The 14366-nt window shown below is 46.9% G+C and overlaps 1 protein-coding gene across 3 annotated transcripts in view; it reads right to left on the bottom strand.

The window, feature by feature from the left end:
* Positions 1 to 14366, bottom strand: part of LOC119972716 (transcriptional activator GLI3-like) — a 447347-nt gene that overhangs the window by 31893 nt on the left and 401088 nt on the right. The window lies entirely within an intron of this gene.

Raw genomic sequence — 14366 nt, 5'->3', positions numbered from 1 at the left:
TATGCATCAATGTTTTGTTCTACCAAGATATCACAACCTCCTACATACGGAATGAAATTCTGCAAATAAATTCAAAATGTTCCAAACACCTTCAGCATATTGCTCTTAATTCAAATTATTGAATAGTTCACCATTATTTTACTTCAGGAAACATAGTCAAGGTTTGTTCCAGTCGTCCACTGGGACTTCAGTTGTAAGCTTCAGTTGAACTGGCATCAATGGCTGCTTGAGCCATTTCTCTGGAAATTATGCCAACATCCCACCAAGGTTAATAACAATAGAATAATAATCTTTATTGTCACAAGTAAGCTAATATTGCAATGAAGTTACCGTGAAAAGCCCCTGTTCACCACATTCCAGCGCCTGTTCGGGTACACAGAGGGAGAATTCAGAATGTCCAAATTACCTAACAACACGTCTTTCGGGGCTTGTGGGAGAAAACCGGAGCACCCGGAGGAAACCCACGCAGACACGGGGAGACCGTGCAGACTCCGCACAGACAGTGACCCAGCTGGGAATCGAACCTGGGACCCTGGCGCTGTGAAGCCACAGTGATAACCACTGTGCTACCGTGCAGCCCATAGCCAGAGTTAGGGGAAACCCTGTGGAATCTTTATTCCCACATGCTGTTTTTCCTCTGTCAAGAACACTCCCATTACCTTAAATAAAGATATCTAAATTACTAGAAATGTTCAACTGAACCTTGAAATGAAAACGTCAGTTTTATGTATGGTTTAGTACCATGAAAATCTGTCAGGGTTCACATTCATGTCATCAATGAGCAATCTGCTATTTAAAAAATAAACTCTTCTGCATCAATTGCCTGAATGATATCTTGTTGAATCAGAGATTGGGAAAACATGGCAACACAGGCATAGTCTCATGGGCTGTTCCTTATGCAGCATTACCAGAAATGATAGGAGTGCTTGCAGTACTATAGCGGTACCATAAGAGGGCTCATTTGTTTCACTTTTGGAAGTTAAAAGGAATCAGTAAATCGGAGACTTTCTGAGTGGATTTTCTGCAGCGCCACCTTTAAAAGCACCAACCAGAGGATACTAAGTTGTGGGTGACAATAAGAATGTTGCCTGTCAAAACAAATGTTTCACGACAAATTAGAGCATTGAGAAGTTCTGGAAACAAAGCGACTCCAAACACCCCAATGGTAAGCAGGTAGGGTTTTTATGAGAGCCGTTCCTTTTACCATTTCCTTAACCGGTGGAAAGATTTGGTGCACTCACTGAATGAAGAAAGGTTAGTTATGCTAAGTTGTCCAATGTTTTATAACCTCATCCGAATATTCGTCAGCTTCATCAGTTTAAATAACTACAAATTGAAACAAACTCTTTCGTCAATTTCCACTGCAGCAATTTTGATAAATTGGATAGAGACAGAATATTTCCTTTTGTGAGGAAGAACATAACTGAGGCCTTCAATACAAGGTATCTTAAATCATGGCGTACAAGCTTGTTAGATTTATTGACCCCCCCAAATCCTGCTTTTACATATACTCAGCATATAAACCTCAACTTCGCCGCTGCCACCCCACCACCCCAGCCACAACTTGCCACACATTTTTCATACTAAAAATGGATATTTTACTCACCGGCCGGCCTTAAGCCTGGCCGCAAGTGATCAAGCAAACGATAAAGGCTGCATTGTTAAGAAGGGTGGGAGTTCAAGAGATGCCCACATAGAGCGTATCTGGTGATGAAGGACAAGATGGCGACCACCCATGCTTAGTGCACAAATCTTCCCCTGCTTTTGGACAGATTTTTCAAAGCTTCAAAGATCGACTTATACGCCGACATCTATGGCAGTCACCAAGAAATCAAACAGGGAATTCTAAGAAACTTCTTTACCAAAAAGTGACAAGACTGAAAGTCAAGGAACAGTTGCCATCGCCTGGGGAACCCCAGCAAGGACCCTCTCAAGGTAAACTTTATCCTCTCCAAACTTAGAAACCCAGTCATGTCACTGATCCACTTGGGGGTTTTGCATCCCTCCACATTAACAAGATCTGTCTCCAGGCTACCAAGGAGGCAAAGGCCAGGACCCCAGCCTCTTTCGGCTCCTGCACTCCTGGATCCTCTGACACCCCAAATATCGCTATCCCCAGCTCGGCTTTACCCGAGTGTCCAAGACCTTGGACATAGCCTTTGCAAAGCCTGGCCAGAATTCTTTAAGCGCCGGGCATGCCCCAAACATATGGACATGGTTTGATGGGCTCCCTGAACACGTCACACACCTGTCCTCCACCCCCAAATAATTTGCTCATTCTTGCAGCTGTCATGTGCGTCCAGTGGGCCACCTTAAACTGAATCAAGCTAAGCCTCGCACAAGATGAGGAGGAATTGACCCTGCCCAGGGCGTCCGCCTACAAGCCCTCATGCAGCTCCTCACCCAGCTCCTCCTCCCACTTGCCCTTCAGCTCCTCCGCCGAGGCCTGCCAGGCCTCCTGCAGCTCCTGGTATATGTCTGATACCTTTCCATCTCCTACCCACATGCCTGAGACTACCCTGTCCTGTATCCTGCGGGAAGGTAGCAGCGGAAATTCCACCACCTGCTTTTTCAAGAAAGTGCGGACTTGCAGGTACCTAAAGGTATTCCCCGGGGGGGAACCTGAATTTCTCCTCCAGCGCCTTCAGGCTAGCAAAAGTCCCATCTATAAACAAGTCCCCCGTCCTTTTGATACCCGCTCTGTGCCAGCTTAGAAACCCTCCGTCTATTCTACCCGGGACGAACCTGTGATTGTTTCGTATCGGGGTCCAGACTGAGGCCCCTACCACCCCTACCGCCCCCCCCCCCCCCCCCCCCCCCCCCCGGTGCCTTCTCCACTGACCCCAGATCCTCAGTGCCGCCATCACCACCGGGCTTGTGGTGTAACGTGTCAGTGAGAGCGGCGGCGGTGCCGTTATCAGTGCCCCCAAGCTAGTAATCCTGCATCACGCCGCCTCAAGCCGCACCCCCCTGGATATGTTTGCTGCCCAATAATAGCTGCAGAAGTTCAGCAGCGCCAGCCCCCCCTCCGACTGCACTCTAAGAACAGTCTTTAACCCGCAGGGTCTTGTTTGCCCACACAAATCCTGTGATAATCCTGTTCACCCGCTTGAAGAAGGACTTGGGGATGAGGATGGGAAGGCACTGGAAGACGAACAAGAACCTGGGGAGGACCGTCATCTTCACGGACTGCACCCTGCCCGCCAAGGAAAGCGGCAGCATGTCCCACCTCTTAGAGTCCCCCTCCATCTGATCCACAAGCCGCGTTAGGTTGAGCTTGTGCAGGGCATCGCAGCTCTCAGCCACCTGTATGCCAAAGTAGCGAAAGCTCCTCTCCACAATCTTGAGCGGGAGCTCTCCCAGTCTCTTTTCCTGGCCCCTCGCATGGATCACAAAAAGCTTGCTTTTCCCGACATTCAACTTATACCCGAGAAATCCCTGAAACCTGTTAGGATCTGCATGACCTCCCCTGTCCCCTCCACTGGATCAGAAATATACAGGAGCAGGTCATCTGCCTACAGTGAAACACGATGCTCCTCCCCTCCCCGAACCAGCCCCCTCCAGTTTCTAGACACCCTCAGCGCCATGGCCAACGGCGCGATTGCCAGGGCAAACAGCAGGGGGGACAGGGGACACCCCTGCCTCATTCCTCGATGCAGCCTAAAGTACTCCGACCGCAGTCGGTTCGTGGACACACTCGCTACGGGAGGCTGATACAGTAATTTGACCAACCCTATGAATTCCTCGCCAAATCCAAGTCTGCCTAACACTTCCCACAGGTACTCCCACTCCACCCGATCAAAGGCCTTTTCCGTGTCCATTGCAGCCACTACTTCTGCACCCCCTCCTTCCGAGGGCATCATGATCACATTCAGGAGCCTCCGCACATTCGTGTTCAGCTGCCTGCCCTTGACAAACCCCGCCTGGTCCTCATTAATCACCCCCAGGACACAGTCCCCAATTCTAGTGGCCAGGATCTTGGCCAACAGTTTGGCGTCTACACTAAGGAGCGATAGCGGCCTGTAGGAGCCACATTGCAATGGGTCCTTATCTCGTTTAAGGATGAGCGAAATCAAGGCCCGCGACATCGTCGGGGGAAGGGTTCCCCTTTCCTTCGCCTCGTTGAAGGTTCTCAGCAATAGCGAGCTCAACAGCTCTGAGAATTTCCGATAGAATTCTACAGGATATCCGTCCGGTCCTGGGGCCTTCCCGACTGCATACCCTCCAAACCTTTAACCTATTCCTCCAACTCAATCAGCGCCTCTAATCCCTCTACTAGCTCCTCCTCCACCTTCGGAAACCTCAGTTGGTCCAAGTATTGCTTCATCCCTTCCCTCCCTTCCGGAGGTTCTGACTCATACAATTTACCATAAAAATCCTTGAAGGCCTCATTGATCCTTTCCGAGCTCAGGACTGTGTTACCCCCCCCGAACCCTAATTCCCCCAAATTCCCTGGCCGCCTCTCTCTTCCGTAGTTGGTGCACCAGCATCCTACTTGCCTTCTCCCCATACTCGTACACCGCTCCTTGTAACTTCCTCAACTGAGCCTCTGCCTTCCCTGTGGTAAGCAAGTCAAACTCCGCCTACAGGCTCCGGCGCTCCCTTAGCAGGCGCTCCTTGGGGGACTCCGCATACCTCCTGTCCACCCCGAGTATCTCCCCCACCAACCTCTCCCTCTCCATCCTATCCCTCTTCTCCTTGTGGGCCCTGATAGCAATTAGCTCCCCCCTGATAACTGCCTTCAGCGCCTCCCAGACCATACTCACTGAAACCTCCCCTGTATCATTGGTCGCCACATAGTTTTGGATACTCCTCCTAATCCGCCCACAGACCTCCTCATCCGCCAATAGTCCTACGTCCAGTCTCCATAGAGGGCGTTGGCCTCTTTCCGCCCCCAGCCTCAACTCCACCCAGTGCGGAGCATGGTCTGAGACCGCAATGGCTGAGTATGCTACCCCCTCCACTCTCGGGATTAGCGTCCTGCTCACCACGAAGAAAATTGATCCGCGAGTACACTTTGTGGACATGAAGAAAGAAAACTCCTTCGCCCTTGTCCGAGCGAAGCTCCATGGGTCTACTCCCCCACCTGGTCCATGAACCCCCTCAGGACCTTGGCCGCTGCCGGCCTCTCACCCGATCTAGATCTAGACCGTTCCAGTGCCGGGTCCAGGACCGTGTTGAAGTCCTCCCCCCCCCCATTACCAGACTGCATGACTCCAGGTCCGGAATTTACTCAACATTCACTTCATAAAATCCGCATCGTCCCAATTCGGGGCATACACGTTCACTAGCACCACCCGGACCCCCTGCAGCCTGCCACTCACCATAATATATCTACCCCCATTATCTGCCACAATACCCCCCGCCTCAAATGCCACCCGTTTTCTCACCAAGGTTGCAACCCCCCTGGTCTTCGCATCCAGCCCAGAGTGAAAGACCTGCCCCACCCATCCCTTCCTCAGCCTAGTTTGATCAGCGAGCTTCAGATGCGTTTCTTGTAGCATAGCTACGTCTGCCTTTAGCCCCTTTAAGTGCGAGAACACATGGGCCTCTTGACCAGCCCATTCAGGCCCCTCACGTTCCACGTGATCAGCCTGGTCGGAGGGTTGATTACCCCCACCCCTCCTGCCGACTAACCATCCCCTTTTTTAGGCCAGCCACGTGTTCGCACCTCCCGCACACTCCAGCCGCCCAGCCGGAGGCTCCCTGTCCCGACTCCCCCTTTGACTCCGAAAGTTGCTTACCCTACAGCCAGCAAAGCAGCATCCCAGACCCACCCCCCCTTCCCCATGCAAGTCAAGCATACGCTTAACTCCACTCCCCCCCCCCCTCCCCCCACGCATTGCTGTGCCGTAAGTCAGCTGACTCATGCTGACCCCGGCCGTTCCCTCCTCTACCTCCAATCCCACTGTTGGCTCCTTCTACGGGTCTCCAAATGAGGGAGAGAGAGTCTCCCCCCCCCCCTTATTCCCGTGTGTCGAGAAAGAAAAGCTCAAACAAACTTCAGGTGCTATCCCCAACGATAAGCAAACCACACCCCCCCAAACCGGTTGTAGCGGCCCTAACTTCACCCCTTTGCTGTGGAGGAGCGCCTTGGCCCAGTTGAATCCCGCACGCCTCTTCGCCAGCTCTGCACCCCAGTCCTGGTAGATAAGGATCTCGCAGTTCTCCGACTTACTGCTTCGCCCATCGCAGGACACACTCCTTATCGGTGAAGTGGTGGAACCTTACCACCCATAGCTCTCGGCGGCTCGTTCGCCTTAGGCTTCCTTGCCAGGACTCTGTGTGCCCCGCGCCCATCTGCGTTCCCAGCATCGTGGTCACAAACGCACACGCATCCGACCCCTCCGCGCCTTCAGGGAGACCCAGAATTCGCAGGTTCTGCCTACTCGACCTATTTTCAAGGTCTTCCAGCTTCTCCTGCCATCTTTTGTGCAGGGCCTCGTGCGCCTCCACTCTAACCACCAGGCCCAAAATCCCGTCCTCGTTGTCAGAGGCCTTTTGCTGCACCTCCTTAATCGCCGTTCCCTGCATCTTCTGGGTCTCCATCAACCTTTCAATAGAAGCCTTCATAGGGGCCAGCATCTCCGCTTTTAACTCAGTGAAGCAGCTTCTAAGAAACTCCTACTGCACCTGTGACCACTGGGCCCACGCTGCCTGATCCGTGCCGGCCGCCATCTTGCCTTTTCGCGCCCGTTCTCCTCTCTTCTCCAAAGCCGCTTTTTTGACCGCCCCTCTCCTGGCCCACTCCATACAGCGTTGGGGGATCCTCACTGTTTCCTTCCCACACTGGGAATCGTCGTCCAAGTGCCTCTGGAACTCCGTACAAGGGCCCAAAAGTTCGTTGCTGGTGGGAACTGCCGACCGTGCGACCTACCCGGGCATAGCCGCAACCGGAAGTCAAAAGTGCTGAATAGTTAATCCTAATCCACTGCTCTTTTCTCCCAGCCCTGTAAAAGTTAACTCAACAAGTATTTATCCAATTCCCTTTTGAAAGTTAGTATTCAATTTGCTTCCACCAAACATGAGGCAGTACATTCCAGATAATAACAAATATGTACATTGAAAAATAAATCCCTCTTCTCCCCTCAGGCTGCTTGTCAATTATTTTTAATCTTAAAACTTTAATTTGTTGAAGAAGTACAGTCATTACTGCAGAGAGGAAAAGGACCTCAAGCCTATTGTTGGAGCCCAGCCATGTAGTTGACATGAAACCTATTCTCATCTGATTCAGATTATGTGAAATTATTTACCTGATGTATGATATTTCCATGATATACGGGATATCAGGCCAGTCCAGGTAGAGGTGATTAATTCAAATTCTATGGCTTGTCACTGCACAACCTTTCTATTTTCCTAAAACCTGCACTTGCCAATGTTAGCTTCATATTCAGGGCATTTTCAATACTTCAGCGAAGAAAGGGAAAATGCTGGACAATCTCAGCAAGTCTGGCAGCATCTGTAGGGAGAGAGAAGAGCTAACGTTTCGAGTCCGATGACTCTTTGTCAAAACTGGGGTTTGAGCTTTGACAAATAGTCATCGGATTCGAAACATTGGCTCTTTTCCAGCATTTTCCCTTTCGTTTCAGATTCCAGCATCCGCAGTAATTTGCTTTTATTCAACACTTCAGCAATAGGTCACAAATTATAGAGCATCTTCATAGTTGAGATTTTAATGCACAAAAGTACCAGATTACCTCCACATGTTCATTACCTCTGTAAAATACATCAAAAACCCTTTCAAAAATATAATAATTAATTAGATGACGGATTTGTCTAATTCCAAATACTCGCCTTGCCCCACAGGGGCTGGTTTAGCACACTGGGCTAAATCGCTGGCTTTGAAAGCAGACCACGGCAGGCCAGCAGCACGGTTCAATTCCCGTACCAGCCTCCCCGAACAGGCGCCGGAATGTGGCGACTAGGGGCATTTCACAGTAACTTAATTGAAGCCTACTCGTGACAATAAGCAATTTTCATTTCATTTCTTACGAACAGAAATCTGTGAATCTCAGATTCTATTTTTCCAACTAAAGGGGCAATTTTGCGTGGCCAGTCCACCATCTTTTGGGTTGTGGGGGTGAGACCCACGCAGACACGGGGAGAATGTACAAACTCCACACGGGCAGTGGCCTGGTGCCGGAATCAAACCCAGATCCTTGGCACCATGAGGCAACAGTGCTAACCACTGCACCACCGTGTCAACCATAATTTAAAAGTAATAATTGATCTGACATCAATTGCTATCGGTGGAAGAGAGTTCTACACTATGACCATTCTATGGAAGTAGTAATTCCGCTCCTGAAAAGTCTGGCTCTAACCTTTGGACTATGCCCCTAGTCCTAGACTCCCCAGCCAGCAGAAATAATTTATATCTATCCTAACTACTTCCCTCAATACCTTGAAAGCTTTGATCAACTTACCCATTAAAGTCAACCCTTGCATAATGTTTCCTCATAATTTAACCTTTGGCCAATATTTTCACTCCTGAGGCGGGCTGGACAAAGCAGGAAATTTCCTGGCTTGCTCCACCTGCTTTGGGATTAATTCCCCAGTACTACACGATCTTTGTTTAAGGGAAGGCCTGCCATCCTGTATGCAGATCAGAGGTGGCCACAGGGGCTGCTGGGTGCTGAGGTGAGCTGGTTAAAAGGCCTCCCCCAAATTGTTTTGTTAAATTTTAGGCCCCCTAGTCCTCATCTCTCATATTCCATCATTCCCATCCACTCCTATTCTATCTCCATGTTCCCATGCCAACTTAATGCCAACCCATTCCCCTACACATCCCATGGCCCCTTACAGCCTCCATGCCAACTTAATGCCAAATCTTGCCAACCCAGCCACCACCCTTGGCCCTTAGGGCCTCCACCAATTCACCTAGTATTCAACATGGGCATAATTCAGCAGCCAGGTTAAGATTAAATAAAATAATGATCTAATAACCTACTATAACTGGCACAAATTCCACTACAACAAGGAAGATGTGCTGAGGAGAGGAGGATTTCTGAAACCCCATTTCATAGCACAGAAGCACATCAACATTTTATTTTGCTACCTGTATTCCTTTAATTTTGGACTATAGCATATCATTTATACATCCAATAAATTGCAACTTTCTTTTATTGCATTGATTGAGAAGGCAAGGTAACAGGAAACTTAAAGTAATGCTCATGTGACAGTAAGAAGCCACATTATCCACATACATCAAAAGCCTGAATAGGGCAAACCTCATTGCAAATAATGAATCCTTTGACTTAACAGGTCAGTTGATTCTCTGTCACTCGTGCTTTTCCATTGCATTTATCATATTTGTGTTGAATCTACCAAAGGAACACAATTACCATTCAAACATTTGTGCTACTTTGAATCATTACATTTACTCCAAAATATTCTTTTTTCCTTCGGGAACAGGATTTTTCAAATGTTGTGACTTGGAGTTCAAATGCAAGTAGAATATGGAGGAATACTATTATATGTAGTGGTTGACATACATGGAACCATAGAACCACTACAGCGCAGAAAGAGGCTAGGCCCAATGAGTCTGCACCGCTCCTCTGAAAGAGCACCCTACCTGGGCGCATTCCTCTGCCCTATCCCCACAACCCTGTAACCCCACCTCACCTTGGACACGAAGGGGACATTTAGCTTGGTCAATCTACCTAACCCACACATCTTTACACTGTGGGAGGAAACCGGAGTGCTCGGAGGAAACCCACGCAGACACGAGGAGAACCTGCAAACAGTCAGTCACCCAAGGCTGGAATTGAACCCTGGTCCCTGGCACTGTGAGACAGTAGTGCTAACCACTGTGCTACCGTGCTGCCCGACAAGGTCATACAGTATGATAGGACAGAAGCATGTGAGACAGAACATTCTTACAACTGTGTTTACTCTAAAATGCACTGTAATAACTCACCAAGCTCATTTTGACAACGCCTTCCTCCTACCAAGAAGGATTTTTAAAAAATTTTGTGGAAACACCATTACCCCCATGAGACATGCCACCCTCAACTGGATATGCATCATTTTCCATCATTGCGACAGGGTCAATGTCCAGGAATTCCTTTATCAAACATCTTCATGGAAGCACAATCAGCAAAAGCGTTGCTGTGTTCGAGGAGGCTCACCACCACTTTCTAATGACAAATAGGGGTGTGCAGCCTTTCCAGAGTTAGCCACAAGAATGAAGCACTGAGAGAAACGCTACACTGTCTTTTGTCACACCGAGGCCAATAGATGCAAAGGTACCATGGCATTACTTGAAGGACACAGTGTTCTCCTGATACCCTGGCCAACATTCTTTCCTTAATCAAAGAACAATTTAAAACAGGTGACTGGTCATTTATCTCATCTGATTTACATGAAAGTTCCTGTGTTCAAATTGGCTGCCTATTTGCCTACAAAATAGTGGTGCCACTTCTAGTATAATATATTGGTTATGATGAGTTTTGAAGTATCCTGATGGTATGATAAGGTGCTGTATAAATGCATGTACTTTAACAGTAGGGAAAACAAAGGGATGACAATGTGAACAACGTCTATTCCAGGCCTATATGAAGAAAGTTGAAGGAGAACTTCCAGCACTGACAAGGCGAACATAATGGCAACCTTTGACACCCAGTGTAACTGTGCCTTCCAAGCACTGATGAAAACACAAAACATTTTTTTAAAATTTAGAGTACCCAATTCATTTTCTCCAATTAAGGGGCAATTTAGCATGGCCAATCCACCTAGCCTGTACTTCTTTGGGTTGTGGGGGCGAAACACTGGCAGAATGTGCAAACTCCTCAGAGACAGTGACCCAGAGCCGGTATCGAACCTAGGACCTCGGTGCCGTGAGGCAGCAGTGCTAACCACTAACACAGCGCCACTGTGCTGCCCGAAAACACAAACCATGACAATCTCTCGTGTTCCTCATAGGTCATTCAAACACATTTTCAATTTCTACCAGGAATCAGAACCTGAATCTGAAGCAAGCAGGGTAATCTTCACTTGGGGCACTTCCCACATGGAGTGCTGTTTCTGGGAAGCAGAGGTTAGAAATTGATCAACCGTCCTGAACTCCCATCCGTTGATTTAAAGAAATGGGAAATGAATTAGATTTTCCTGCATGTGCTGCTGCTCACCTATGGCAGACAATTAAGGAATCAATCCTATAATGACCATACAATAACTCCCAGCACAATACATCTAGGCTGTACTATAGTGGAGGGATCTACAACTTCACTACAGAGATGGATCTAAAAATGTTTAAATGAAGCGTTTGTCGCCACATAGTTTCAGTGAAAGGAGTAATTATACACTGAGGTTATACAAATACATAAATATAGGAAAGTTTCTCAGAAGGTTTATGACATAATGGCGTGGAAACCTATTTCAGACCCTGTTGCCAGTCCTATTAAGTAATTAATTCCCTTTTAAAACATATATATTGATTCTGCTTCAATTAAATTTTGCAGCAGAGAATTCTACATCCTGAATACCCTCAGTGTAAAGACAGTTTTTCTAACCTCCCCATTAATTGCTTTTGTGATGAGGAATCTATCTATCACAACTTGCCTCATCATAGTTCCTCATTATGTCAAAGACTTCTTTCCAGTCACTCCACAACCTTCCCACTCAAAGGAAGAAAACGCCAATGTTCCCTTTTGCTCTGCATAACTGTAACAGTGAATCTATGTTCCGCCTTTTCCATTGCTGTACACACTCCAACATCCGTCTATCAAAGATCCTGTATGACTCTTGCTCTTTGCTTTTGTACTTTGTCTCTAAATACAAAAACTCTTTTTTATACCCTAATCTACTTGGGCTGCCACATTCAATGATTGTATCTTCATACAATTTCCTTCCTCCCTCTTGAATTGCTTGGCCTCTTTTTCTTTCCTAAATGCTTCTTCCTGGTCTCTGATGGCTATTTCTACACCTCCCCTCCCCACCACCTGGAAAGTGGTTTTCGATGTTTTGCTACATTTAAACCATGTATAACCATGAATTGCTTTGACTTCTTCACTCTTGCCCTTTCTCCACTTGTTCATGTTTCTTATGTTTCTCAATGTGGCATGACAAAACTAAAATCTACACTGACCCACTCAAAGACAGAGGTCTCTGATAGACAATGGAGTCATCAGCACCAATGTTTCTCTGCACATCACAGTGCACATGATTTTTAAAAAATGGGGAAAGACAATTCCTATTCGTAGTTTATAAACAGTTATTATAAACTGTGAGAATGTTGGTTAAGCTGTAAGAAGAGATTAAAACGTATTACATGACCAACACACTAGCCCCCAATTCCTTGGGGAGTCGGACAGCCTAACTTTGTCAGAATATCCCATCTTCTTGGCTTATCTGGGATTTGTTAAGAGAAAATAATTCAACGTTGATTGAGTTCTTCAATGAAATAACAGAGGATGGATTAGGGTATAAAAAGACTTTTAGAAGAAATTTGATCTAGCCCCACATAATAGACATGTTAAAATAATCAAAGCCCATGGGCAGTTGCTATATGAATACAAAACTGGCTCAGAGGCAGAAACAATGCAGTAGTGAACAGTTATCATATTGGTGATAAGTGCAGAGGATTGTGGACACATCCAGGGATCAGTACTGGGATTACTACTCCTTTTGATATAAATTAATGCCCTTGACTTGGGTGTAGGGGACATGATATCACAATTTGCAGAAGGTACAAAGTATTAAACTGTGACGAAGATCGTAGCAAACTAAAGGTGGATGCAGACTAGTGAAGCCGACAGATACATGGCAAATGAAATTTAATAATAATCATAATCTTTATTATTGTCACAAGTAGGCTTACATTAACACTGCAATGAAGTTACTGTGAAAAGTCCAAAGATGTGCAGGTTAGGTGGATTGGCCATAATAAATTGCCCTTAGTGTCCAAAATTGCCCTTAGTGTTGGGTGGGGTTACTGGGTTATGGGAATAGGGTGGAGGTGTGGGCTTGGGTAGGGTGCTCTTTCAAAGAGCCGGTGCAGAGTCGATGGGCAGAATGGCCTCCTTCTGCACTGTAAATTCTATGAAAGTCCCCCAGTCGTCACACTCCGGCGCCTCTTCGGGTACACAGAGGGAGAATTCAGAGTGTCCAATTCACCTAACACCATGCCTTTCAGGACTTGTGGGAAGAAACTGGAGCACCTGGAGGAAAGCCACGTAGACACGGGAAGAACGTGCAGACTCAGCACAGACAGTGACCCAAGCCGGGAACTTGGGACCTTGGCACTATGAAGCAACAGTGCTAACCACTGTGCTACCGTGTCGCACGTACACAGAAGTGCAAAGTGGTACATTTTGGAAGGAAGCATGAGGACAGACCAGAGAGTTCGCGTACACAAATCCTTGAACACTGCAAGGCATGTTGATGGGGTTATAAGAAAGCATACAGGATCATTTCCATTATAAATAGTGTCACAGAGAACAAAAGTAAGAAAGTTATGATGAACCTTTAACATCATTGGGCCTCAGCTAGAATATTGTGTCCAATTCTGGCACCACACTTTAGTAAGGATACAAGACTTCGAAGAGTTGCAGAGACTTATAGGAATGATATCAGGGACGAGGGCTTTCAGTTATCTGGAGAAATGTGCTGAAGTGGCTTTTTCTCTTTAGAGTAGAGAAGCCCAAGGAGCAGTGTTTCAAACGTGAATGAGTTTCAACAGCGTAAATAAGAAGAAATTGCTTCCCCTGGCAGAAGGCCCAAAAGCCAGAAGTCACAGATCGAACATAGTTGGCAAAAGAGCAGGAGATGGCATGAGAATTATTTTGAGCAATGTGTTACCATGATCTGGAATACCTGAAAAGGCTTTGGAAACAGATTCAACAGTAACTTTCAAATGGGAATTAGATAAATATCTGAAAATGAAAAAAGTTGCAGTTATGGGGAAAGAGCAGGGCAGCATGACCTATCAGTTGGCTCGTTCAAAATGCCAGTACAGACATGGTAGTAAAACAGCTTCCTTCTGTACTGTGCTATGTTGTTGGCAATCTTCTGTTATGACGAATGATTGGTAGAATCACCATGGAAATTCCCAGTTGGTGTTTAATTTTCCCATTACCAGTCTCTGGTTTGTGCGCTCTCTGTGCATCTGTATAGCTCAGAGCTCCACTTTTAAGCAAATTACATGACAAATACTGTGGCTTCATTGGTTACATGCGACCAATAACAATTCCCCTTAACAATACAAATGTTTTGACCAGCTTTTGTATCCTTAAAAAACTATGAAACAAACATAATTTCACAGCTTTAAAAGTTGTGAATGTATGGTGAACAAGAAACTTGGCCAAAAGGAATTGGCAGCAGAACTGAGCCAGTGGCAGGAAACTGCCAGTCTCAAGATTTTTAAAAAC

Source organism: Scyliorhinus canicula, chromosome 10 (genome assembly GCF_902713615.1).
Source record: "Scyliorhinus canicula chromosome 10, sScyCan1.1, whole genome shotgun sequence".
NCBI lineage: Eukaryota > Metazoa > Chordata > Chondrichthyes > Carcharhiniformes > Scyliorhinidae > Scyliorhinus > Scyliorhinus canicula.
The sequence above is the reverse complement of the archived record's forward strand: the minus strand, read 5'-3'. Positions and strand labels throughout refer to the sequence as shown.